The 13699-nt window shown below is 36.7% G+C and overlaps 1 protein-coding gene and 1 long non-coding RNA gene across 4 annotated transcripts in view; one reads left to right on the forward strand and one right to left on the reverse strand.

The window, feature by feature from the left end:
* LOC131838898 (uncharacterized) overlaps positions 1-13699 on the reverse strand; it is a 53846-nt gene that overhangs the window by 39392 nt on the left and 755 nt on the right. The gene's annotated exons all lie outside the window — the stretch shown is intronic.
* The window catches only part of AMN1 (antagonist of mitotic exit network 1 homolog), a 104920-nt gene continuing 100012 nt past the window's right edge, over positions 8792-13699 (forward strand). Inside the window, exons 1-3 of one of the 3 annotated variants that reach the window (XM_059185709.1) lie at positions 8792-8916; positions 9253-9412; positions 11857-11936. The gene's annotated coding sequence lies outside the window, so the exon portion shown is untranslated. The remainder of the gene's footprint in view (positions 8917-9252; positions 9413-11856; positions 11937-13699) is intronic. The other 2 variants (XM_059185707.1, XM_059185708.1) reach the window with 2 other exon arrangements.

Below are 13699 nucleotides of genomic sequence, written 5' to 3' on the forward strand. Positions count from 1 at the left end.
GGGGGTGGGGTGGAAATCCTACGCTTCCTATAGCATTACCCAGCTCAGTGAAGAAAAATTTCTTTTACATGGCTAGGACAAAAATGATGGAGTCATCTTTGATGTCTTTCTCTCAAACTCTACGTGAATCCTTTAACAAACTATATTGGCTTTATTTTTATTTTTAAGATTTTATTTATTTATCAAAGAGAGTGCGGGAGAGAGAGAGAGAGAGAGCGAGCGAGCATGAGCAGGGGGACCAGCAGGCAGAGGGAGAAGCAGGTCCCTGCTCAGCAGGGAGCCTGATGCAGGGCTTGATTCCAGGACCCTGGGATTATGACCTGACTTGAAAGCAGATGATTAACCTGCGGAGCCACCCAGGCATCCCTATATCAGATTTAGATCCTAAATGTAATATATCCATAACTAACCATCTCATAGCATATCATTGCTACCACTGTGTTCCAAGCCATCATCATTTTTTTTTCTTTAAGATTTTATTTATTTGACAAGGACACAGCAAGAGAGGAACACACACAGAGGTTGTGGGAGAGGGAGAAGCAGGCTTCCCACCAAACAGGGAGCTGATGGAGGGTTCAATCCCAAGGGATGATGACCTGAGGTGAAGGCAGATGCTTAATGACTGAGCCACCCAAGTGCCCCCAAACCATCATTATTCCTTGCCCAGATTATTGCAATAACTTTCTAGTTAACCTCAATACTTCTCTGTATCTGTTCTTCATACTATTAAAAATACAACCCAGTTCATGTCACACTCTGGCTGAAAGCCTGCAATGACATGCTGTATCACTCATGATTTTACAACCAACACCTAGCCCTAGCTACCTGGTCTTATCTCCTTTTGTTCTTCCCATTAGTCCCTAAGCTCCAACTATATTGACTTCCTTTTTGTTTGTTGAATACAAGCATGCTTCTACCTCAGGACCTTTGCACATATTTTTCTTATCTTTTCTTTCAAATTTTTATTTAATTTCTAGTTAATGAACATACAGGGCTATTTGGGTTTCAGGAGTGGAATTCAGTGATTTGTCATTTACATACAACACCCAGTGCTTATCATAACAATGCATTTGCTTTTCCTTCTGTTTGGAATACTCTTTCATCACATGGTCATATTGCTAAATCACTTCCTCTCTTAATTCCTTCAGGTCTGTATTTAGATGTCATCATTTTCATGGTGAAGCTTTCCCTGACCACCCTATATACTATCCCATATTTCTGCCACCTCACCCCAGGACTGCTAACCCTCCTAGCTCTTATTTTTCTCCATAGCACCTATTACTGTTTGATATAATATCTATTTATTTATTGTTATTTGTGTTCTCCAATTAAATCTAAACGCAAAAATTTAGTTTTCACCCTGTATTATCTCTACATCTAAACCAATGTCTGTCATATACTAGGTGCTCAATAAATATTTATTGAAAATGTGAATGAATGAATAATAGAATATAAGAAATAGAATCAGAAATAACAATTATATTTGGTTAAAAGCCTTGGAAGATGGTGAACGTGGTCATATAGATATGGGTATCTGGAGGATTTTAGGTTCTATGAGAAAATTGTCCTGGTCAGCAATAAAGAAGAATGAAGTTGCATAGCTGGCTCTCAGATAAGAGATTAGAGAATGAAGGCCAAGTTCGGCTTCAGACTTGCAACTGCCCCACCTAACTCACCATGTAAGCCAAGAACACACTAGAAGCTGGCCAAAGGAATCAGTAAAAGGCTCCACAAAGCAGGACTCCCCAGGCATGCACTGGTTTCCAAGGAGATGAGACTCGTCCTGAGGATAACATTATAATGAAAAAATGAAGTAAATTCTCTATAAGAGTTGAGCAGCACATTGGTTTAATTAGTGCCACCTTGGAGGAAGATCTGGGGGAAATGAAACAGTAGATTAAGGATAAGATAACCTGAGCACAGATTTTAGATTGTAAATAAAATATAAACCAAGAATGGGCTCAAGAACTTCATGGGTACTGATCATCCGTGAACCTTCCTCTGACTAGATTAGTGTTTAGGATTTATGTTTATAAATTTGATGTTTGACTCAACAACATTGATTTATTTTATATTTCAGTAAAAACAAAGTTATTTCTTTGTTGTTGTTGTTGTTTTTTTTTCTGAAATGAAACAGAACTTATTCTCTAAGTAGTTTGTGTGCCTGGCAAAGGGATAGAATGCCTATGGCCTCTTGCTGCTTTGCTTGCTTGCTCTGCCTCTTACTATATTATTGCAAAGAATCTCTCCTGATGCGGAGAGTATCAGGAAAGAGGGAAAGAGCAACATAAATCATCATTTAATATACAATGAAGGATGTGAACTAGTTTTTTTGTGATCACTTCCCAATATATACAAGTACAAATCTTTATGCTGTTAACCTGAAACTAATATAAAGTACGTCAATTATACCTCAATAAAACTTATATATTCACACAAATGTATTCACACACAGTGTGATGGTGAAGGTCAGTAATATTAGTCATAGTCATTTTAAAATGTTATATTTGTGTGATACTTTACAAATTCAAAAGTGCACTATCCTCTCATTTTATCCTTACTACTGCCCCCTTGAGTTAGGTGTCAGCACTTCCATTTACAGTGAAGAAACTGAGGCTCAAGCAGGTTAAGAGCACTAGCTCAAAGTCATCTTCACTTTTGTTTCCTTTGCCTTTGGAGACATATCTTGAAAGAAGTTGCTGTGGCTGATATCGAAGAGATTACTGCCTATGTTCTCCTCTAGGATTCTGATGGATTTCTGTCTCACATTGAGGTCTTTTATCCATTTTGAGTTTATCTTTGTGTACGGTGTAAGAGAATGGTCATTCATCTGTGACCTACACTGAGAATGAAGATATATACTGGTGTGTCTAAGATAGTCCCAATTTGTGCCTATTGTCCTAGTGTTATACTTACTAATAGCAACTCTTTGACTCTCCAAAGTCTCCTAGATGCACAATAAATTTTATGGTCAATCTACCAATATCTACTTCTTTTATTCACTCAAGTCCAGTTCTTTTTTCATTATTGCTTTGTTTCTTCTATTTACAGCAGTTTGGGGTGGTTATAACAGTCTAAACAGCTGGCATAGACCACACTGCGCTCACTTCTATGAGAAAGGGCATTTCAGTTTGCAAACAAACTCATCCTTAACAAACTTCTAAAATGGAAAATTACCAATATAGTATAGCAGTTAAATGACCAGGGTATCAAGCTCAGCTCTACTACTTCCTAGCTATGTGGCTTTGGGGAAATTAATGTAGAAAAAAATCAGCCAGAGCATCATTAGCATAGGACTTTACTTTAAAATGTTGGTCCTAACATAGACACTTTTCTTCTTTTTTCTTTTTAAGGATTTTATTTATCTATTTGTCAGAGAGAGAGAACACAAGCAGGGTGAGCAGCAGGCAGAGGAAGAACCAGACTCCCCACTGTGTAGGGAGGCTGATGTGGGACTTGATCCTGGGACGACAGGGTCATGACCTGAGCTGAAGGCAGATGCTTAACTGACTGAGCCACCCAGGTGTCCCAAATAGACACTTTTTTAAAGAAGATGTCCAGATGACCAACAGACACTTGAGAAGATGCTCTACATTACTCATCATCAGGGAAATGCAAATCAAAACCACAATGAGATATTATCTCACACCTGTCAGAATGGTTAAAATTAACAACACAAGGAAAAAACAGGTGTTGGAGAAGATGCGGAGAAAGGGAAACCCTCTTGCACTGTTGGTGGGAATGCAAGCTGGTGCAGCCGCTCTGGAAAACAGTATGGAGGTTCCTCAGAAAGTTAAAAATAGAGCTATCCCACAACCCAGCAATTGCATTACTGAGTATTTACCTAAAGGATACAAAAATACAGATTCAAAGGGGTACATACACCCCAGTGTTTATAGCAGCTTCATAAAATAATAGCCAAACTATGGAGAGAGCCTAAATGTCCATTGACTGATGACTGATGAATGGATAAAGAAGATATAATGGATAAAGAAGATGTGATATTGATATAGATATCTATATCTATATACCTAGATATATAAATATCTATATCTATATCTGTATCTATATATCTAGATATATATATAGGATGGATGAGAAGGATGGTTCGCCATCCTTCTCAACCCAACCAAGTTGCCATCTCTAAACCCCAATGTACTGAATCTGCAAGGAACAGCTAAGGGACTGTATCAAGGCTTTCTTGTATTTCACAATAAGTTCACTATTTACTACTTAGATTACATATTTATTTTAGACCAATATGTAATCATTTACATAAACAAAGCCCCACATCTATATAGATATATATATATATATATTAATTAGTCATATATTCACATATTCATTATTCATATATATTATTATTCATATATATGATTTATTCATATATATTCATATATTCACATATATATTCATATATATTCATATATATCTAGATATGTATACATATCTATATATCTAGATAGATATATATATCAACCATCAAAAAGAATGAAATTTTATCATTTACAATGATGTGGATGGGGCTAGAGTGTATTACACTAAGTGAAATAAGTCAGTCAGAGAAAGACTCCATATATGATCTCACTCATGTGAAATTTAAGAAAGAAAAATAGATGAACATATGAGAAAGGTGTAGGGAGAGAGAGAGGGAAATAAACCATAGAGCCTCTTAATAGATAACAAACTGAGGGTTAGTGGAGGAAGGGGGGAGGGGAGATGGGATAGATGGGTAAAGGGTATTAAGGAAGGAACTTTGTGTGATGACCTCTGGGTGTTGTATATAAGTGATGAATCTCTGAGTTCTACTCCAGAAACCAATGTGCACTGTATGTTAACTAAAATATAAATTAAGAAATAAAATAAAATAATAAAAAATATAAAATGTTGGTCTTGAGAAAGCTCCTGAAAGAACTAGAAAGCAGTTTGTCTTCAGGAAGGAAGGGGCAAGAATTTTACAGAATTTGGCTGGAGTCAGGGAGGAGAATGTCAGTCAAAACTCAGCTAGTTTGGGGAATAGCTGGTCAGAAAAGCATTTCAGAAGAGGAAGAAATTGCTATTGCACATTAGCAGCCATAATTTGGGCAATTTGAATTTATCAAAATGGATGGGAGACACAGACCAGGATTAAAATCCTATGCAAGAAGGAATGGGAGGAACAATTCAGGCAAAGTAGACATACAGGGGGCATATAGAAAACTCTTGGAACTTCAAGGACTCTCACATAAATCCAAAGCTCAATTTCCTCATCTGCAAAATGAGGGGATATATGGCACATACCTCCTAAGTTGTGAGAAGACAAAATATATTATTAAATATAAAGCAGGCAAAATAGTGTCAGACACATATTAAGTGCTTAATAAATGTTATTATTATTATTTTCTTTCTTTACTTACCTCTGCCTTCTTACCTTTTACTTTACCGCTTCCTTCTAGGATGTAAATGAGGGTGAACACATATTTGCCAGAAAGATTTTTTTTTTTTTTAAAGATTTTATTTATTTATTTGTCAGAGAGACAGCGAGCGAGAATGAGCATAGGCAGACAGAGTGGAAGGCAGAGTCAGAGGGAGAAGCAGGCTCCCTGCGGAGCAAGGAGCCCGATGTGGGACTCGATCCCAGGACGCTGGGATCATGACCTGAGCCGAAGGCAGCTGCTTAACCAACTGAGCCACCCAGGCGTCCCTTGCCAGAAAGATTTAAGGCACTGCCATCTCCAGAATTTTTTTATAAAGTTGGGCTTAGGGCTCACAATTCATTTGGAAGGGGGTTAATAACAAAAAGAGGCTTGGTTTGGCATTAGTGCCTTGATACTTTAAATAAATTCCCACATATATCCTTTGATGTGGAAAATGACTTTTTCTCAAAGAACTAGCCCAACACTGGGTGCCTGGGTGGCTCACTGGGTTAAGCCTCAGGTGATGATCTCGGGTCCTGGGATCAAGCCCCACATTGGGCTCTCTGCTCAGCAGGGAGCCTGCTTCCCCCTCTCTCTCTGCCTGCCTCTCTGCCTACTTGTGATCTCTGTCTGTCAAATAAATAAATACAATCTTAAAAAAAAAAAAAAGAACTAGCCCAACACTAATCCCTGTGACACCATACCATTCGCCATCCTTCTCAACCCAACCAAGTTGGCATCTCTAAACCCCAATGTACTGAATATGCAAGGAACAGCTAAGGGACTGTATCAAGGCTTTCTTGTATTTCATAATAAGTTCACCATTTACTACTTAGATTACATATTTATTTTAGATCAATATGTAATCATTTACATAAACAAAACACACTTACTAAATAATAAATAAATAAATAAAACACAATTTACTAAAGAAGATTTGATTCATACTTTCCATATGTTTGAGAGGGAAAAATCAATTGTTTACAATAAAAGATGAATGTTCTATAGTTCCTCGAGTACAGATCCTTTACCTCTTTGGTTAGATTTATTCCCAGTTATCTTATGGTTCTTGGTGCTATAGTAAATGGAATCGATTCCCTAATTTCCTTTCCTGTTTTTCATTGTTAGTGTATAAGAAAGCAACTGATTTCTGTGCATTGATTTTGTATCCTGCCACACTACTGAATTGCTGTATGAGTTCTAGTAGTTTAGGGGTGGAATCTTTTGGGTTTTCCATGTAAAGTATCATGTCATCTGTGAAGAGAGAGAGTTTGACTTCTTCATTGCTGATTTGAATACCTTTTATTTCTTTTTCTTGGCTGATTGCTGTTGCTAGGACTTCTAATACTATGTTGAACAAGAGTGGTGACAGTGGGCATCCTTGTCGTGTTTCTGATATCAAAGAGAAGGCTGTCAGCTTTTCCCCATTGAGCATGATATTCTCTGTGGGTTTTTCATAGATTTTATGAAGTTGAGGAATGTTTCTTCTATCCCTATACTTTGAATTGTTTTAATCAGGAACAGATGCTGTATCTTGTCAAATGCTTTTTCTGCATCAATTGAGAGGACCATGTGGTTCTTCTCTCTTCTCTTATTGATTTGTTCTATCACATTGGTTGATTTGTGAATGTTGAACCAGCCCTGCATCTCATGGATAAATCCCACCTGGTCATGGATCCGTACTTGAGGAACTACAGAACGCTCATGAAAGAAATTGAAGAAGACACAAAAAGATAGACCATTCCATGCTCATGGATGGGAAAAATAAACATTGTTAAAATGTCTATACTGCCTAGAGCAATCTGTACTTTCAACGCCATCCCAATCAAAATACCAGTGGCATTTTTCAAAGAGCTGGAACAAACAATCCTAAAATTTGTATGGAACCAGAAGAGACCCCGAATTGCTAAGGAAATGTTGAAAAAGAAAAACAAGATTGGGGGCATCACATTGCCTGGTTTCAAGCTTTACTAAAAAGTTGCGATCACCAACAGCATGGTACTGCTGACAGACACATAGACCAGTGGAATAGAGTAGAGAGTCCAGATAAGGACCCTCAATTTTATGGCCAAATAATCTTTGACAAAGCAGGAAAAAATATACAGTGGAAAAAAGACAGTTTCTTCAATAAATGGTGCTGGGAAAATTGGACAGCTACATGTAGAAGAATGAAACTTGACCATTCTCTTACACCATACACAAAGATAAACCTGAAATCGATAAAAGACCTCAATGTGAGGCAGGAATCCATCAGAATCCTAGAGGTGAACATAGGCAGTAATCACTTCAACATTGGCCACAGCAACTTCTTTCAAGATATGTCTCCAAAGGCAAAGGAAACAAAAGCGAAAATAAACTTCTGGGACTTCATCAAGATCAAAATCTTCTACACAGCAAAGGAAACAGTCAACAAAACAAAGAGACAACCCACAGAATGGGAGACGATATTTGCAAATGACAGTACAGACAAAGGGCTGATATCCAAGATCTTTAAAGAACTCCTCAAACTCAAGACACAAAACAGATAATCATGTCAAAAAATGGGCAGAAGACACTTCTCCAAAGAAGACATACAAATGGCTAACAGACACATCAAAAATGTTCATCATCATTAGCCATCAGGGAGATTCAAATCAAAACTACATTGAGATACCACCTTACACCAGTTAGAATGACCAAAATTAACCAGAAAGTAAACAACATGTGTTGGAGAGGATGTGGAGAAAGGGGAACCCTCTTACACTGTTGGTGGGAATGCAAATTGTGCAACCACTTTGGAAAAAGTGTGGAGATTCCTTAAGAAATTAAAAATAGAGCTTCCCTATGACCCTGCAATTGCTCTACTGGATATTTACCCCCAAAATATAGATGTAGTGAAAAGAAGGGCCCTCTATACCCCAAGGTTCATAGCAGCAATTGCCACAGTTGCCAAACTGTGGAAATAATCAAGATGCCCTTCAACGGACAAATGGATAAAGAAAATATGGTCCATATATACTACGAATTATTATGCCTCCATCTGAAAGGATGAATACCCAACTTTTGTTCAACATGGAAGGGACTGGAAGAGATTATGCTAAGTGAAATATGTCAAGCAGAGAGTGTCAATTATCATATGGTTTGGCTTACTTCTGGAGCATAAGGAATAACATGGAGGACATGGGGAGATGGAGAGGAGAAGTGAGTTGTTGGAAATTGTAGGGAGAGAAAAACCACGAGAGACTGTGGACTCTGAGAAACAAACTGAGAGTTTTGGAGGGAAGGGGGTGAGGGGTTGGGTAAGCCTGATGGTGGTTATTATGGAGGGCACATATTCCATGGAGCACTGGGTGTGGTGCATAAACAATGAATTCTAGAACACTGAAAAGAAAAAAAAAGATGAGAACCCCAAAAGTCATCTGAGGTGAGGGATAGAGAGCATGCATAGAGATTATGGAGACAGGGAACTTCCCAAGCTGTACTCAGACTTCACCCACTCAGAAGACTGGAACCCAGACCAGCAACGCATGGTAGTTTAAAGGTGTTTTATTTGTTACTCATTACTTAGAGATTTTACTATATTTTCCTTGGGGGAAAAATAACTCCTTCTTTTGGCTTTTGGAAAATAAGGTAGATTTCTTCAGATGTCGAAAGTATTAATGACTAGTTCAATAACTTCTCTAGCTCTAAGACTAAAAAAATAGTGGTTAACTTCTATTTGCTGTTTAGTAATTTTGTTTCCAGAAATCACAAATTTTCTGTTATTTTCTTGCTGGAACTGTTCGAACTCTATCTAGAACCAAAGGCTTAGGTGATAAGAACAGTTTCTATTGTTAAGTGTCAACTTTCTACACCTTTTGCTCTATCTGGACAACAGAACAAGTGCTTTACGAGATATGTGCTGCTATGAATCAAGGTCTGGAGAGGCTGTCCATTTTTTTCCTCTGTTCAAGGAGAGGAGTCTCCTCTGAAATCAAAACTCACCTAACTAAAAAGAAACGACGTTTTACTTCATGGAACAAATATCATGTAGAAAGGTAACACTTTTATAAGGCAAATTATTGTTTCTAAATTCAAAGTTTATATTTATGGCACCAGACTAGATGGTCCTTCCCTATCCCAAGATTATACAAATACTCAACTTGGGTTTTTTTTTCTTTTGTATTTATTGTTTTATGACAAGTGTTTCATTTCATTTTACTCCTTTATGTTTTCCATATTTTAAATTGAACAAGTTTTACTTTTATAATAAAAAAATATAAAAACAAATTTGTAAAAATGCACAAACAAAGGGATTCACATAGTGTCAAAGAAATGAAAAGGTAAACAATAAGGGCAGAAAGAGTTCTGAGAAAAACAGATGGAAACTAAGGTGGCAAGTCTGCTTTGCAAGGGCAGTGGGATTAAAATGGCCTTGAACAGAAGTGACATAGATTAGAAGAGAGGAAAAGGGGAACGAAGGATCAGGGGAAGGAAAAAAAGCAACAAAAGCACTAAGTTTATGCTAAGGGGGAAATTAGTCGGTTTGTCAATTAGTCTGTTTGAATTTTTATGCAAAAGAGAAAACTTCAGGGAGGTAGTATCCACACTGTAAAGAGTTTAGAATTCGGATTAAAGAAACTTTATTCTGCAAATCTCAGACACAAATTCAAGAACTGAGTAGAGTCTTAACTTGTATTTGCAAAGGAGACAAGTTAGTGCAGAACTGGCTCACCTAATCAAGAAAATAGAAGTCTTTGAATAAAAACCCACAAGGTCAGGCGATAACTCAGTTTGTTCTATGGTAGTCAGTAATTCTGGTTGGATAAATTTGGGGTTCATTTTGATAAAAAAGAAAAACAAAATGTTTCTGTCTTTGGAATAAAACACAACTTTATGGCTTATCTTAGAATTCAAGGCTTTTTAGAATATTCCTATTTTTTAAGACTCAGAGTGGAATGTTTTTAGAAATGTCAGCCTTTTCTAGGCTTTGGTACAAAATGGGCTTGATTAGTCATTGTTGTGGACAGGGTTGGACAAGACATCAGTTTTCTTCGCCATATTGTGTAGACTAGAGTGTAGAATGTAAAACACCCAGAGGTTTCAGCCAGGCACGGGGTAGAACTGTGACTCCACAGGGTAGAGTTGTGCACTGCACAACTGCAGGGGGTGCTATGTACACAGTGTCCCCTGGAGTTAAACAATGCAAAATTGGCTCAGCTTTCCTTGAGAACCTAGAAGCCAGGCAAGTAACATAAATCAGTGAAGCATATGACCAACCTAAAGGATTCCAACTAATTAAAAAAAACAATGTTCAAAACACAGTGAAGAAATAACACAAATATATTTTGACTATATCCAGCCTTGGAGCTCCACTTTGCAATTTCTGCTAGAGTGTAGAAATAGTCATCTTTTTGAGCAGTGTAATGATGTGTTAAAGAGATTTGTAAAATGAATCATAGAGAAAAAAGACTAGAAAGAAGGAGAACAGTAAGAAAACTACTTCAATAGTCAAGAGCAGAGGAGAAACAAGAGCCTGGCCTAGGCTGAAGATAGTCGGATAGAAAGGAAAGAATTTTTAGGATTCATTGATAGAATTCAGATTTGATTCAGAATCAAGTCATTTCAGATGACTTCCCACAAGGAAAAAAGCAAAGGAGTTCAGAGTAATGCAAGGTTTTGAACCTAGGTCCTTAGGAAAATAATTGGGAAAAAAAAGATTTACCTTTGAAACAGATTCAGATTTTTTTAAAAAAAGGTTTTTTAGATTTTAGATCTAAAAAATAACTTAAATTTTACATACAAAAAATCAATTTTAGACTATAATAAAAATCATGTTTTGAAAGATTATTTAATGCTATAGTACTGCTTATATTGAAAATATGAGGGAAAAAACCAAAAAGAGGGAGAGAATTGGAAAAACTATACAAAAATGTTAACAGTGACTACCTTTGAGTAATGTGATTATGAGTTCTAATAATTTTTTTCTTTATATTTACATGCAGTTTCCAAATTTTCTACAATGAAGGTGCTATGTTTATAATTAGAAAAAATTCTTTTGATATCCTAGGAATTCACCTTTTACAAAATCAATAAATTAAATTTCCATTGTTTTGTTTTTGTGACAAGTATTTGCAGTAGCAAATGCTAATAGGTTAGCTTTCTTTTTTTTCCCCCCCCTTTGGTTAAGAAGGCTCCACACCCACTGTGTAGCTCAATGCAGGGCTTGAACTCAGGACCCTGAGATCAAGACCTGAGCTGAGATCAAGAGTCAGACACTTAACTGACTGAGCCACCCAGGCAACCCTAGGTTAGCTTTTTGGTGTTGGGAAAATAGAGCTTGTTCTACAGTGCTAAATACAAAGTCCTTGTAATCTCAAAGAAGTATTCAATATTTTCCAGTAATGCAGACTTGCAGGCATTATTTTTTGACTGAAAAATTAATTTCAAATGTGTTAATAATATTGTTTAAAAGATAGTGGTTTTGTTTTCTTTTTTTCAGCATTAGCTATTAGCCTTTCTCAAGTTGCACTCAAGACTTAAAGACCATCTGAGCTCTTGTCAAGAACATAAAGATTTAAGGTAAGAAGAAAAGTTAACAGTATCAACAATAAAAATAATAATATGTTTATAGCTTTAAAAATAGCTTTACATATATTTGATATAAAGCTATTTGACTTTTGGGGCGCCTGGGTGACTTAGTCATTAAGTGTCTGCCTCAGGTCATGATCCTGGGGTCCTTGGATCCAGTCCCACATTGGGCTCCCTGCTCAGTGGGAAGCCTGCTTCTCCCTCTACCACTCCCTGTACTTGTGTCCCCTTTTTCACTGTATCTTTCTCTGTCAAATAAACAAAAATAAAATCTTAAAAAAAAAAAAAGCCTATTTGACTTTTAAGAAAAAAAATTGACTGTAATAATGGCAGGGTTTTTGTTTTGTTTTGTTTTGTTTTGTTTTTTAGCTCTACTTTGTGGAGGAGACATTGCGATTCAGAGAGGTGTCTCTTGCTCAGTATCACACAGCTACTAAATAGTAAAATCAGGATTTAAATCAAGGTCTTCTTCTTCCAAGTACTTGATTTTTCCCACAAAGTATTAATGGGAAACCATGAAACCCATGTCCACCTCATTAGACCCTTCTCTGGTCTGACAGCAGGGCCTGATTACTCTTGCCACCTTTGGCCAGGGTCATGACCTTGTCAAGCTCCAGGCTCTCACTGTCGTCCAGCCTGCTCCAACCTAGTGAAACCCAAGTACAACAAAGGAGAAGAGACAGTGATAAAAAAAACAAAAACAAAACAAAAACTCGTTAAGAAATAAAGCCACTGTCTTTCATTTCTTTGAGGCATATTTGGCATTTTAAACTTTGAACAATGGTTTGCAGAGAAGTCCTTCCTAAATGAATATTAAAGTTCTGAGATAATGGAAATGACTGCAAATTTACTAGTTTATTAGGCAATAAGTCACATCTACCAACAGAATAATTTTTATGCATGCATCTTATACTTGTCATAAATGGACAGAACGGGGACAACAACTCTCTTGGATGACCTGAGGCAGAACTTCAAGAATCAGCTTCAGTTCCACCTGGTTTTATCCCCCAAATTAGTTTTCCCTTCATACTTCTTTTATATGATCGCATTTGGCAGTTATACCCACTTGCTGGAAGAATTTCTCATTGTTCTATGATCAAGAGTATCATTTGTCTTACCTGATACTCCACTGTTGATCATGCAAACACGATTTTTGCTTTGAACATGACTTTGATATATTCTCAGATTGTTCTTCATGCGTGCATGGGTTCTTTGTAGGTGTCATTTTTTTCTTCCTGGATCACTGACTTCTCGTATACACTTTTTGGACATTTGTTCATGCTTTTATGCTTGATACCCATACTCCTTTGTTCAGTATGGGTGGGTAATTTGGATATAGTAGCAAATAGCTCACCTGTCACTCTACTACTTACTTAAAAAGCAACACTGCCTTCTCTAAAGTTTATAGCAATGTCATATAATAAATATTTATCAAATGAGTCATTAAATGGATATCAACTACGAGGTATTATAGACAACTTTGAGTGGGATGTTACAAAAAGTAGGAGATTCTGATGCAGGTTTTTTTTGTTTTGGGCTTTTTTTTTCAGAAATAAAAATGATTAAAGTTTAATTGTAAGTTAGAATTTGAAATATTTCAAGATACCAAACATAAGCAATAAAGAATAAGCTTAATGAACAAGAACTTGTAAAAACGACTGGACTTGATAAATTCTTAGGAGGAGAACATCCTTCTGCCCAAAGCTACTCCCTACTGTATTATTTATCTATTTATGCTGGTAGGGTTCAGAACA

Source organism: Mustela lutreola, chromosome 8 (assembly GCF_030435805.1).
Source record: "Mustela lutreola isolate mMusLut2 chromosome 8, mMusLut2.pri, whole genome shotgun sequence".
Taxonomy (NCBI): Eukaryota; Metazoa; Chordata; class Mammalia; order Carnivora; family Mustelidae; genus Mustela; species Mustela lutreola.